This window comes from Marmota flaviventris, unplaced genomic scaffold (assembly GCF_047511675.1).
Source record: "Marmota flaviventris isolate mMarFla1 unplaced genomic scaffold, mMarFla1.hap1 Scaffold_49, whole genome shotgun sequence".
Taxonomy (NCBI): domain Eukaryota; kingdom Metazoa; phylum Chordata; class Mammalia; order Rodentia; family Sciuridae; genus Marmota; species Marmota flaviventris.
Genome location: NW_027288305.1, coordinates 909,398 through 921,074, shown reverse-complemented (window position 1 = coordinate 921,074; position 11,677 = coordinate 909,398). Strand labels below are relative to the sequence as shown.

General features: G+C 38.0%; 1 pseudogene; it reads right to left on the bottom strand.

The window, feature by feature from the left end:
- Positions 1–6,462: 6,462 nt before the first annotated feature.
- LOC114082110 (serine/threonine-protein kinase PLK4-like) lies at positions 6,463–9,656 on the bottom strand (annotated as a pseudogene).
- Between the last annotated feature and the right edge of the window lie 2,021 nt (positions 9,657–11,677).

The following is an 11,677-nucleotide window of genomic DNA, read 5'->3' as shown; positions in this document are numbered from 1 at the left end:
GCCAACATTTTTTACATGTTTTGTACCCTGAATCCTTATGTTTATTTATTTATTTTTTAATTTTTGGTTTGGTGCTGAGTATTGAACCCGGGGGTGCTTTCCATTGAGCCACATTCACTGTCTTTTTTATGTTATATTTTGAGACAGGCTCTCACTAAGTTTCTTGGAGCCTTGTTAAGTGAATGAGGCTGTCTTCAAACTACCAATTCTCCTGCCTCATTTTCCTGAACTTCTAGGATTCCAGGCATGTTTCATCACTCATGACAATTTTACATTATTATAATAGCCATTACAACAGCACTGTACAGGCTGCAGGAAATTCATTTGATTTATGAATTAAATCCCTGAGGCAAATTTATGTGAAGTAGCCAGTGTAAAAGTGTTGTGTAAAGATTCCTTGGGAATAAACAGGGATTTTTTTTTTCTAACCTCTTTTGTGAATGACTGTTGGAAACCATAGTCCATAAAAGTTCTAGAGAAAAGAATGCAAATTTATTTGTTTGCAGTTTACAGATATTTGCACATGCCCAGTCACCTTTGCATCTAAAACTTTAAACTTCAGAACATAGTAACTAGAACAAAATTTTTTTAAAGTTGAAACAGTGCACAAACAAATTTCTTTTAGGAGCAATTGGTAGTTGTGGAGTTATTACTGTGGTCAGCAGAATTGGGCCAGGGCTCTGGAAGGTCTCGCTCAGGGTATTGGTGATTTACTTTATTCTACACTATTACACCCACAATACAATACTCCCAGCAATAGTAGTTGAGAAAATATGCTGATAATGTCTTGAGCTAAACTGGCACCTTTGATATTTGCCTACTTCTCTGCACTGATCCCAGCTGAGTAATTAACATGGAACCAGAATGTGAATAGGGTATTTCCTGGGCTTATTGTTTTGGGGTCAGCTGCTCCATTAGGGTGGGGGGGGGTCTGAAACCAGGCTGGTGCAAGTATTTTTGTATATGTTCCTTTGATCTGGCTGAGGTCTATCATTTTAAATGACAAAAGATTTAGAGTAATGTGCTTGGACTTATTTTTCATACACTTCACAGTTTACATCAAGAAGAAATGCCGCAGTCTGGCTGGGCACAAATAACCGAGCCACCACAAAGCCTTGTAGGTTCAAACAGCAACTACTTTATTTCAACTCTCACCGGCACTGCACACGTACTTTTTCCGCCAACGCCACTCACATAGCCCTTCCAGCAACCCCCCACACTGGAAATCCCCCCTCTGGCACTTCCCCAACCAATGTGAACTCTCTGGGAATCCTCAGGAGAACTCCAAAGTAGAGCAAGAACTTCAAATTAGCAGGTGCCCAAGGCAGCAAGAGCCACCCCATTGCCCGACAGTAAAGGTCAAATATTCAATGCAATTAATCTAGCATCACAGCAATTAGATATAGCTTAACTCAAATCATCATCTCAATGGTTCCCTGGCTTAACCTTTCAAACATTCCTTGTCACCTTTCAAACATTCTCTCTGGCAAATGCCAGGCATCATTCTGACTGGCTGTGGCTCTCAACAAAGAAACAACAGGTGGAATTTATCTCAATACCCCTTTACATACAAAATATAGGTTGTCATTGAATATGTTGGAAGTTTAATCAAGGTTTATTCATTAGAGAACAGGCTGATCTAGAGAGAATGTAAAGTACCACAAAGTCCTATGTTTTCAAAACAAAAAGAAATGTGAGATATATAGGCATTCAGAAGAATTTTTTTTTAATTTTTTCTTTGTTTATTTTATTTCATTTTTTAAATAGAAAGCAAATAGAGGAAAAAGGAGACCAAGGTGGGAAATATAATTACTGACAGGACTATGAAACATTAAAAAATAGAATCTAGATTTCAGAAAAGAAAGATTTGACATATTGTATTCGGAGATGTGGATGGCATGAGTGTCCATGATAAGAATGTTGTAAGCTTCTGAAAGAAAATTGATATGGTGAAAGAAGCTTATGTAACTCAGATCCTCACTTAAGCCACTTTCTGCCCCCCAAATAAGCCATGCTAGGTAAACCACTGCTTGACTCTACTGCTGAATACTGAATAAAGAAAGATTGCCAACAAAAGGTTTGCTTCATACCTTCCACCTTTGTCATGTTTGTGTCATTTATGCAATTGTTAATCAATCCAAAATTATACAAACAGTAATGACATTTCAGCCCCTTTGAAATTTGTCAGTGAATTCCTGACCATTTTGATGGAGGCTCACAGCAGGCCTAGCAGGTGCCCTGGAGAAGACTTGGACCTGAATGGCAGCATTAGAACCTTATTTTCTTTTTTCTTTTTTTTTTTTTTCTGGCTGTGTCTTTTGTTTATTAAATACTTGATACATTGACATTTAGAAATTTCTATTTGCCTGATTTCAGATGGTCATATATCACATAAAAGAAAATTAGAAACGATTATAACTTTTCCCAAGTCAGAGGAAATTCAATATCTAGTACATTGTGCATTTTTACTACGTGCCATTAAAAAATATATTTCTAAGTTCCAATTGCCTTTGTAACTCTACCACTGGTAATCATGATGGACTGTGATTGTCTAGCAGCAATCCAGATTTTAATCCAATTCAGCCACTTGGCCTTATACTTTTAAGTTGTACAACAAAAATGCAGGTGATCTAAACTGCTAGAAGGGGTATTCTTTTTTTTTAATTTTTTATTGTTGGCTGTTCAAAACATTACATAGTTTTTGATATGTCATATTTCACACTTTGATTCAAGTGGGTTATGAGCTACCATTTTTACCCCATATACAGATTGCAGAATCACATCAGTTACACATCCATTGATTTACATGTTGCCATACTAGTGTCTGTTGTGTTCTGCTGCCTTTCCTATCCTCTACTATTCCCCCTCCCCTCCCCTCCCCTCCCCTCTTCTCTCTCTGCCCCCTCTACTGACATTCATTTGTCCCCCTTGTATTATTTTTCCCTTTCCCCTCACTTCCTCTTGTATGTACTTTTGTATAACTCTGAGGGTCTCCTTCCATTTCCATGCAATTTCCCTTCTCTCTCCCTTTCCCTCCCACCTCTCATCCCTGTTTAATGTTAATCTTCTTCTCATGCTCTTCGACCCTACTCTGTTCTTAGTTACTCTCCTTATATCAAAGAAGACATTTGGCATTTGTTTTTTAGGGATTGGCTAGCTTCACTTAGCATAATATGCTCGAATGCCATACATTTCCCTGTAAATTCTATGATTTTGTCATTTTTTAATGCAGAGTAATACTCCATTGTGTATAAATGCCACATTTTTTTTTTTATCCATTCATCTATTGAAGGGCATCTAGGTTGGTTCCACAGTCTTGCTATTGTGAATTGTGCTGCTATGAACATCGATGTAGCAGTGTCCCTGTAGCATGCTCTTTTTAGGTCTTTAGGGAATAGACCAAGAAGGGGAATAGCTGGGTCAAATGGTGGCTCCATTCCCAGCTTTCCAAGAAATCTCCATACTGCTTTCCAAATTGGCCGCAACAATTTGCAGTCCCACCAGCAATGTACAAGTGTACCCTTTTCCCCACATCCTCGCCAGCACTTGTTGTTGTTTGACTTCATAATGGCTGCCAATCTTACTGGAGTGAGATGGTATCTTAGGGTGGTTTTGATTTGCATTTCTCTGACTGCTAGAGATGGTGAGCATTTTTTCATGTACTTGTTGATTGATTGTATGTCCTCCTCTGAGAAGTGTCTGTTGAGGTCCTTGGCCCATTTGTTGATTGGGTTGTTTGTTCTCTTATTGTCTAATTTTTTGAGTTCTTTGTATACTCTGGATATTAGGGCTCTATCTGAAGTGTGAGGAGTAAAGATTTGTTCCCATGATGTAGGCTCCCTATTTACCTCTCTTATTGTTTCTTTTGCTGAGAAAAAAATTTTTAGTTTGAGTAAGTCCCATTTGTTGATTCTAGTTATTAACTTTTGTGCTATGGGTGTCCTATTGAGGAATTTGGAGCCAGACCCCACAGTATGTAGAACATAGCCAACTTTTTCTTCTATCAGACGGCGTGTCTCTGATTTGATATCAAGCTCCTTGATCCATTTTGAATTAACTTTTGTGCATGGCGAGAGAAAGGGATTCAGTTTCATTTTGTTGCATATGGATTTCCAGTTTTCCCAGCACCATTTGTTGAAGATGCTATCCTTCCTCCATTGCATGCTTTTAGCCCCTTTATCAAATATAAGGTAGTTGTAGTTTTGTGGATTGTTTTCTGTGTCCTCTATTCTGTACCATTGGTCCACCTGCCTGTTTTGGTACCAGTACCATGCTGTTTTTGTTACTATTGCTCTGTAGTATAGTTTGAAGTCTGGTATCACTATACCGCCTGATTCACACTTCCTGCTTAGCATTGTTTTTGCTATTCTGGGTCTTTTATTTTTCCATATGAATTTCATGATTGCTTTCTCTATTTCTACAAGAAATGCCGTTGGGATTTTGATTGGCATTGCATTAAACCTATACAGAACTTTTGGTAATATCGCCATTTTGATGATGTTAGTTCTGCCTATCCATGAACAGGGTATATTTTTCCATCTTCTAAGATCTTCTATTTCTCTCTTTAGGGTTCTGTAGTTTTCATTGTATAAGTCTTTCACCTCTTTTGTTAGGTTGATTCCCAAGTATTTTATTTTTTTTGAAGATATTGTGAATGGAGGGGTTGTCCTCATTTCCATTTCAGAGGATTTGTCGCTGATATACAGGAATGCCTTTGATTTATGCGTGTTGATTTCATATCCTGCCAATTTGCTGAATTCATTTATTAGCTCTAATAGTTTCTTTGTAGACCCTTTTGGGTCTGCTAGGTATAGAATCATATCATCTGCAAATAGTGATAATTTAAGTTCTTCTTTTCCTATTTTGATGCCTTTAATTTCTTTCATCTCTCTAATTGCTCTGGCCAGTGTTTTGAGAACTATGTTGAACAGAAGTGGTGAGAGAGGGCATCCCTGTCTTGTTCCAGATTTTAGAGGGAATGCCTTCAATTTTTCTCCATTCAGAATGATGCTAGCCTGAGGCTTAGCATAGATTGCTTTTACAATATTGAGGTATGTTCCTGTTATCCCTAGTTTTTCTAGAGTTTTGAACATAAAGGGATGCTGTACTTTGTTGAATGCTTTTTCCGCATCTATCGAGATGATCATATGGTTCTTATTTTTAAGTCTATTGATGTGGTGAATAACATTTATTGATTTCCGTATATTAAACCAGCCTTGCATCCCAGGGATGAATCCTACTTGATCATGGTGCACAATTTTTTTGATATGTTTTTGTATCCAATTCGCCAGAATTTTATTGAGGATTTTTGCATCTAGGTTCATTAGAGATATTGGTCTGTAGTTTTCTTTCTTTGAAGTGTCTTTGTCTGCTTTAGGTATCAGGGTGATGTTGGCCTCGTAGAATGAATTTGGAAGTTCTCCCTCTTTTTCTATTTCCTGAAGTAGCTTGAAAAGTATTGGTATTAGTTCCTCTTTAAAGGTTTTGTAAAACTCTGCTGTATACCCATCCGGTCCTGGGCTTTTCTTAGTTGGTAGTCTTTTGATGGTTTCTTCTATTTCCTCAATTGATATTGGTCTGTTTAGGTTGTCTATATCCTCCTGACTCAATCTGGGCAGATCATATGACTTTAGAAATTTATCGATGCCTTCACTATCTTCTAATTTATTGGAGTATAAGGATTCAAAATAATTTTTATTATCTTCTGTATATCTGAAGTGTCTGTTGTGATATTGCCTTTTTCATCCTGTATGCTAGTAATTTGAGTTCTCTCTCTTCTTCTCTTCACTAGCATGGCTAAGGGTCTGTCAATTTTGTTTATTTTTTCAAAGAACCAACTTTTAGTTTTGTCAATTTTTTCAATTGTTTCTTTTGTTTCGATTTCATTAATTTCAGCTCTGATTTTAATTATTTCTTGCCTTCTACTTCTTTTGCCGCTGTTTTGCTCTTCTTTTTCTAGGATTTTGAGATGAAGTATGAGATCATTTATTTGTTGTTTTTTTTTCTTTTTTTAAGGAATGAACTCCAAGCAATGAATTTTCCTCTTAGAACTGCTTTCAATGTGTCCCATAGAGTCCGATATGTTGTGTCTGTGTTTTCATTAATCTCTAAGAATTTTTTTTAATTTCCTCCTTGATGTCTTCTATAACCCATTGATCATTCAGTAACCTATTGTTCATTCTCCAAGTGATGTATTCTTTTTCCTTCCTTCTTTTATCGTTGATTTTCAGTTCCATTCCATTATGATCAGATAGGATGCATGGTATTATCTCTACTCCTTTATATTGTCTAAGAGTTTCCCTGTGACATAATATATGATCTATTTTTGAGAAGGATCCATGTGCTGCTGAGAAAAAAGTGTAACTGCTTGATGTTGGGTCTACAAAAATAAATATAAAACAACTATACATGTTTACATATGTTACTTATAACAAATACATTTTATTTACATGTTCAAAAATTCCAAACTACAGCATATTTTGTCCATGATTCTCAACATGTCTGGGAAGTAGAGAAACAATAAAAGCATAAATACACCACACACCATTTATATTTTTGCTTTTAAAAAAACATTCAATACAAATATACTCAGTAAGCTTGAGGGTATGTTTTCAGAGCAAAGTTAGGCATCCTATTGTACTCTGCGACCAATTATTTGTCGACTCTAATTTCATTCAGTTTTCTCTTAGTACACATCCTTTACTGTACAGATTAAAATTCTCTTTAATAGGCTTTCTGAAGAAGTTATATTAAATAAAAAGTCACTTTACTTGAAAGCCAACCAAAAAGTTATTTATTAAATGTAGGTATCTTTTCAATCAATGAAAACCAGGAGTTGCATTAGAAAACATCAACAGGATGGAAGAAAAACACTGTAATTTCTGTTTGATGTATTCTGGTAATTTTTCATTGTCTCCATACCCATTTTTTTTTTCTTCTTAAAGTAGGATAATTAGCCAGGCATGGTGGCACAGGCCTGTAATCCCAGTGACTGGAGAGGATAAGGCAGGAGGATCATGAGTTCAAAGCCAGCCTCAGCAACTTAGCAAGGGCCTAAGCAACTCAGTGAGACCCTGTTTCTAGTTGTTTGACCATTTGGTGATGTGTAACTGATAGAAGATACTCCTGCCTGGACAACCAGCTGGGACCCATCATTAAACTGAACCCACACAGCTTCACTAGTTAACTGTGTAGCCCAACCAACATTTTTCACAAAAACAGACTTCAAAAGTTGTGCTGATGTAGGAAGACAATCTTTTAGATTATTCGAAGAGACGTTTGTTCCTGAAGCTGTAGTGGTATGGCCAAGTCTTCAGCTGTAACTATAGAAGGATTAAGTATGGGTGCCTGGGTTGGAGTAGTAGCACTATTCATGATCAATCTACCCAAAGATGGTGCATCTCTTATTGCGTAGTTTGGATCCACACAAGGAGGTGTTGACAGGGCCTTAGGTGAACTAGTATTACCAGGTTTTCTTCCCACAATTATTGGGAAAAAGGGAGCACTCCCACTCTTCTTTTATTCTCCTGAAATTACAGATTCCAGTGCTAAACAAATACGATGAGCCTCATTAGCATGGTCCATGTATATTTTTATTTCCTCTTTTAAGCTATGAATTTGATTTTCATCCTTTAAAGTGTAAGATTTCCCAGTCTTTTCAATTACTTGAATTAAATCTTCTGTTTTGTGTATTTTTGCTCCATCATAAAACCAAACCTCAAAATCAGCATCAGGAGAATTCTCCATCAAAATACATTTAGCGTATCTTGTAAAATAAGTGATTTGGGGAGATTTAGATCTTACAAGCTGTACAAATCTGGAAGCATATTGATATTTTCGCCAGTATTTTTCTGGTAAATTGTCAAAGTTGTACCTACTGATGTTATCAGTAGGTAAGGTCGGTTTATCAGCAAGAGGAAAGCCTCTTCCATCATTTGGATAATATATAGTGATCATATTCCCATCACTAGATATTTGAAGTACTTCTTTCACATATTCTTGAGATGCATATTCCTTTAGAAGCTCCACACACACCTCCTCTGAATCAAGTATGCTCACCACAGCCTTTTTAGTTTTCTGTCTGATTGGTTTTAACCTGTGAGCAATCAAAGGAGACGTAATGCTTCGCAATGTGTGTTTCTGATATCCCACTGTTGACTCCATACCCCTAGTCTTGATTTGTTCTGAAAGAGGATCATTCATTTGCAGATTTCCAAACCACTGTTGTACAATTTCAGTTTGAGGTGTCTGGTCTGAAAATGGAAAAGGACTTTTTCCTGGACAAAGATGATTTGAAAGTGCTTGGTTGTTATCAGGTCTTTCAAAAGATCCAGAACTATGAGATGTCTTTTCTTTAAAGAAGTGAAAAATATTGACATTGCTATTTGTGGGTGGATATCGGTCTTCATTTCTTCTATTCCTGATCTTTTGGACTTTGAAAGTGTTTCTGCTGAGTGACATCGTTCCATTGTATATGTTTTTGCTCAAGATTGACTATTAGAAGTGCCAGATCTATCAGAGGAATGGGCTCTACGGAGGTATCAAGAATGAGGCCTTTCTTCTGCATCTTGAATTACTCTTCCTCTTCCACTGTTACTGGTTTCATGTGCTTGATTTACCCACTGAGTACAAAAACTGCTTCCATCTCCTGAAGAAAAGTCACTTGAATTTTTATGCTTTGGAAATACAGTCATTTTATTTGGAAGTGGCTGGCCAATCAAGAGTCGTCTTCTGTCAAGTAAACTACTACTTACACTGGTACTGGAAGAAGCCGTAACTGCAGTAGAAATTGTGGCATGTCCACTATCAATTGAGTCTTCTACAGTTCCTAAATCTTTACTTTTTGTTGAAGAATTTCGGGACATAAAAGGATGGTCCAATATTGAAGACAGACTTAAACGATCTGCTGGATTTCTACGAAGTAGCTGGTGAATAAGATCCTTGGCCTCTCTTGACAAAAACGTTGGCATTTCATAATCTGCCAATACAACTTTATTTAATGTGTTCTTGACTGTGTCAGTGTCAAAAGGTGGTCTCCCAATTAGTAATGTATAAAACATGCAGCCCAAGGACCAAACATCAGATTCAAGTCCATGGGCACTTCGAGTTGCAATTTCTGGTGAAATGTAATTAGGAGTTCCATATAATGTATAGTGCTTTTCATGTGGCATTGTCAATTGAGTTGCCAGCCCAAAATCGGCAATCTTGATATTCATATTACGAGTAAGTAAGAGGTTAGAAAGTGTGAGGTCCCGGTGTAATATGCCATGAGAATGAAGATACAACATTCCTGTGATGATCTGGTGCATGAAGTGTCGAGCTTCATTTTCTGAGAAAGGTTTCATTCTATTCTTTAGGTATCTGTTCATTTCACCATTATGACACATTTCTAATACCAGGTACACATAATTGTTATCTTCAAAATAGTTATATAGCTCCAAGATAGAGGGATGTTTCAATTGACAATGTATTTTCACCTCATTTTGGACTCGCTGTACCATCCCAGCTTTGTACATGGCTTTTTTATCTATCATTTTGATTGCAACTTCCAAACCAGTGTGAATGGACTCAGCTCTGTAGACACCAGCAAATGATCCCTTACTGAGCAGATTTCCGACTTTAAAATCCTCGCTCTTCTCGCCGATGCAAGTCGCCATATTCTCAGGCCCGGGCTGGCGCTCCCGGGGTCAGGTCCCTTTTCACAGTCCCTTCGAGGTGGAGCTCCAGGCAGCCAGCCGGTCGTGGTGCCCATCAGGCTCTACCTTCTAGGCCGCCGCTCCGGGCGACGACGCTAAAGCCACCGAAGGAATTCCTCGACACCATCCGAGGCTTGGGCGGTGCCTCTGCACTCCCATTTTGAAATACTCCTGCTGGTGGCTGTTCAAGCGAGACTGGTGGTAGAACCTTATTTTCCTCCTTCTGAAATTAATCAATATTTTGAGATGACTTTCTGGCTGGAGGCAGAAAACAGGAATCATTTCAGAAGAATTGAGTCAGCTCAGAAATGTGTCAAACCCAGCTGGGCACTCGGCTCAGTAGTTGACTGGTCACAAATATCTGCAGTGGCCTCATGATTGGCAGCCTTGCACAAAGAAAGATCAACTTGGTGCTTGTCAGGTTTCCAGGTAAGTCACATGGATCCCAGGCATTGGGCACTCACCTGCCTTCCTAAAAAACCTGCAAAGGCACTATCCAGTTGTTCATTCTTATGAATTATGTAATGCTGTTTGCTATGAAAGAGTATTAGTCAGGTATCTGGTCAAGAAACATTTGAATGTTTTCGTTTTTGCTTTCAGAACACTGGTACCTCCATGAAAACAAGCCCACAATACTTTTTTAATCATGAGTTATTTGGGGAAAAAACATCAGGGTGTTTTATTGGCAGCCAAATTATATTCTAAAGTTCATTGTATTTACCAACCATCACCTAATCATATGCAGCAAAGATTCCAGGTGAACTGAGCCTAAATTGACGACCATCCCAAATATGAGCTAATAAGTTTTAGAATGAGTTAATTAGTGACAGATAATTAGTTAATTTATTCACTATAGGCTGGATGCCAGGTTTCAATCACATGATGTGCAGAGGTTGTATGAAAAACAGCAGTCATCTTATAGACAGTGATTTATTTTTTCTTCATTAAAATTTTGTTGACTCTCTTAGTAAACTGTATTGAACTATAGAAAAATATTTATAGACATATATGCCTTTAATTGTGAAAATATTCTCCCACTACCTTATAAATTTGGTGTGAATATTAGCACAATTATGAAAGCCAAATATCTCAGTCCTGCCTCTAGACATTATGGAAAATATAATTTTTTTAAATAACAAAAAAGAATTCGTTGAATGAATACTAATGATTTTAATGGAGGAAAAAATGATTTGTTGAGACACATAAGGAAAATTGACAATATTAAAATCATATTTAGGATAGAATACAAAGAAATCATAATTAATAAAAGAATAAGTGCAAATCATCCAGAAAGATTTTTAAAAATTTGAAAATGCCTTTCCCCCATAAGCCTGCAGAACCATCATTGGATGATGATAGCAGCATAAAATATTTTAGGTTCTAAGGTGGAGACTAAAGAAAAAGAAAAATGTTGATGGCTTCAGAAGTTCTTTTTCTCCTTATAAGTTTTTTTTTTCTTAATTTTTATTACTTTTAATTTGGTGGAGAGATACTGAAAAACTTCCATGGCCCAGGGAGAATTGCCCCACCTCTCCACCTCCTATGCCCTCCACCCATATTTCTTTTTTTTTTTTCCTCAATCCACCTTTGTCCCCTCCTCCGCACTGTCCTTTCCCCAGTGACAGGACTTGGCAGCGGTCACTGTTGGGGAGGAGGAGGGAGGGACGGCCTTGCTCCTGAGCCCCCTCCTCTGCTCCAGAGCTGGTGCGGTCCAACTCTCTCATGCTGAGATGAGGAGGAGGAGGGGGAGGGTGGAGCAGGAAGAGGAGGAAGAGGAGGAGTGGGAGGAGGAGGAGTGGGAGGAGGAGGAGAAGGAGGAAGAAGAGTGGAGGAGGAGGAGGGGGAGGAGCCGAGCAGGAGGAGTTGCTAACAGGAGGAGTTATAACAAGGGAACTTGGCGGCGGCAGCCTCAGCTACAGCTTTGGCAGCGAAGGTCAGCGCCCTGGGCAGCCAGCACCTGAAGGACCAATGACAGGAGCCAG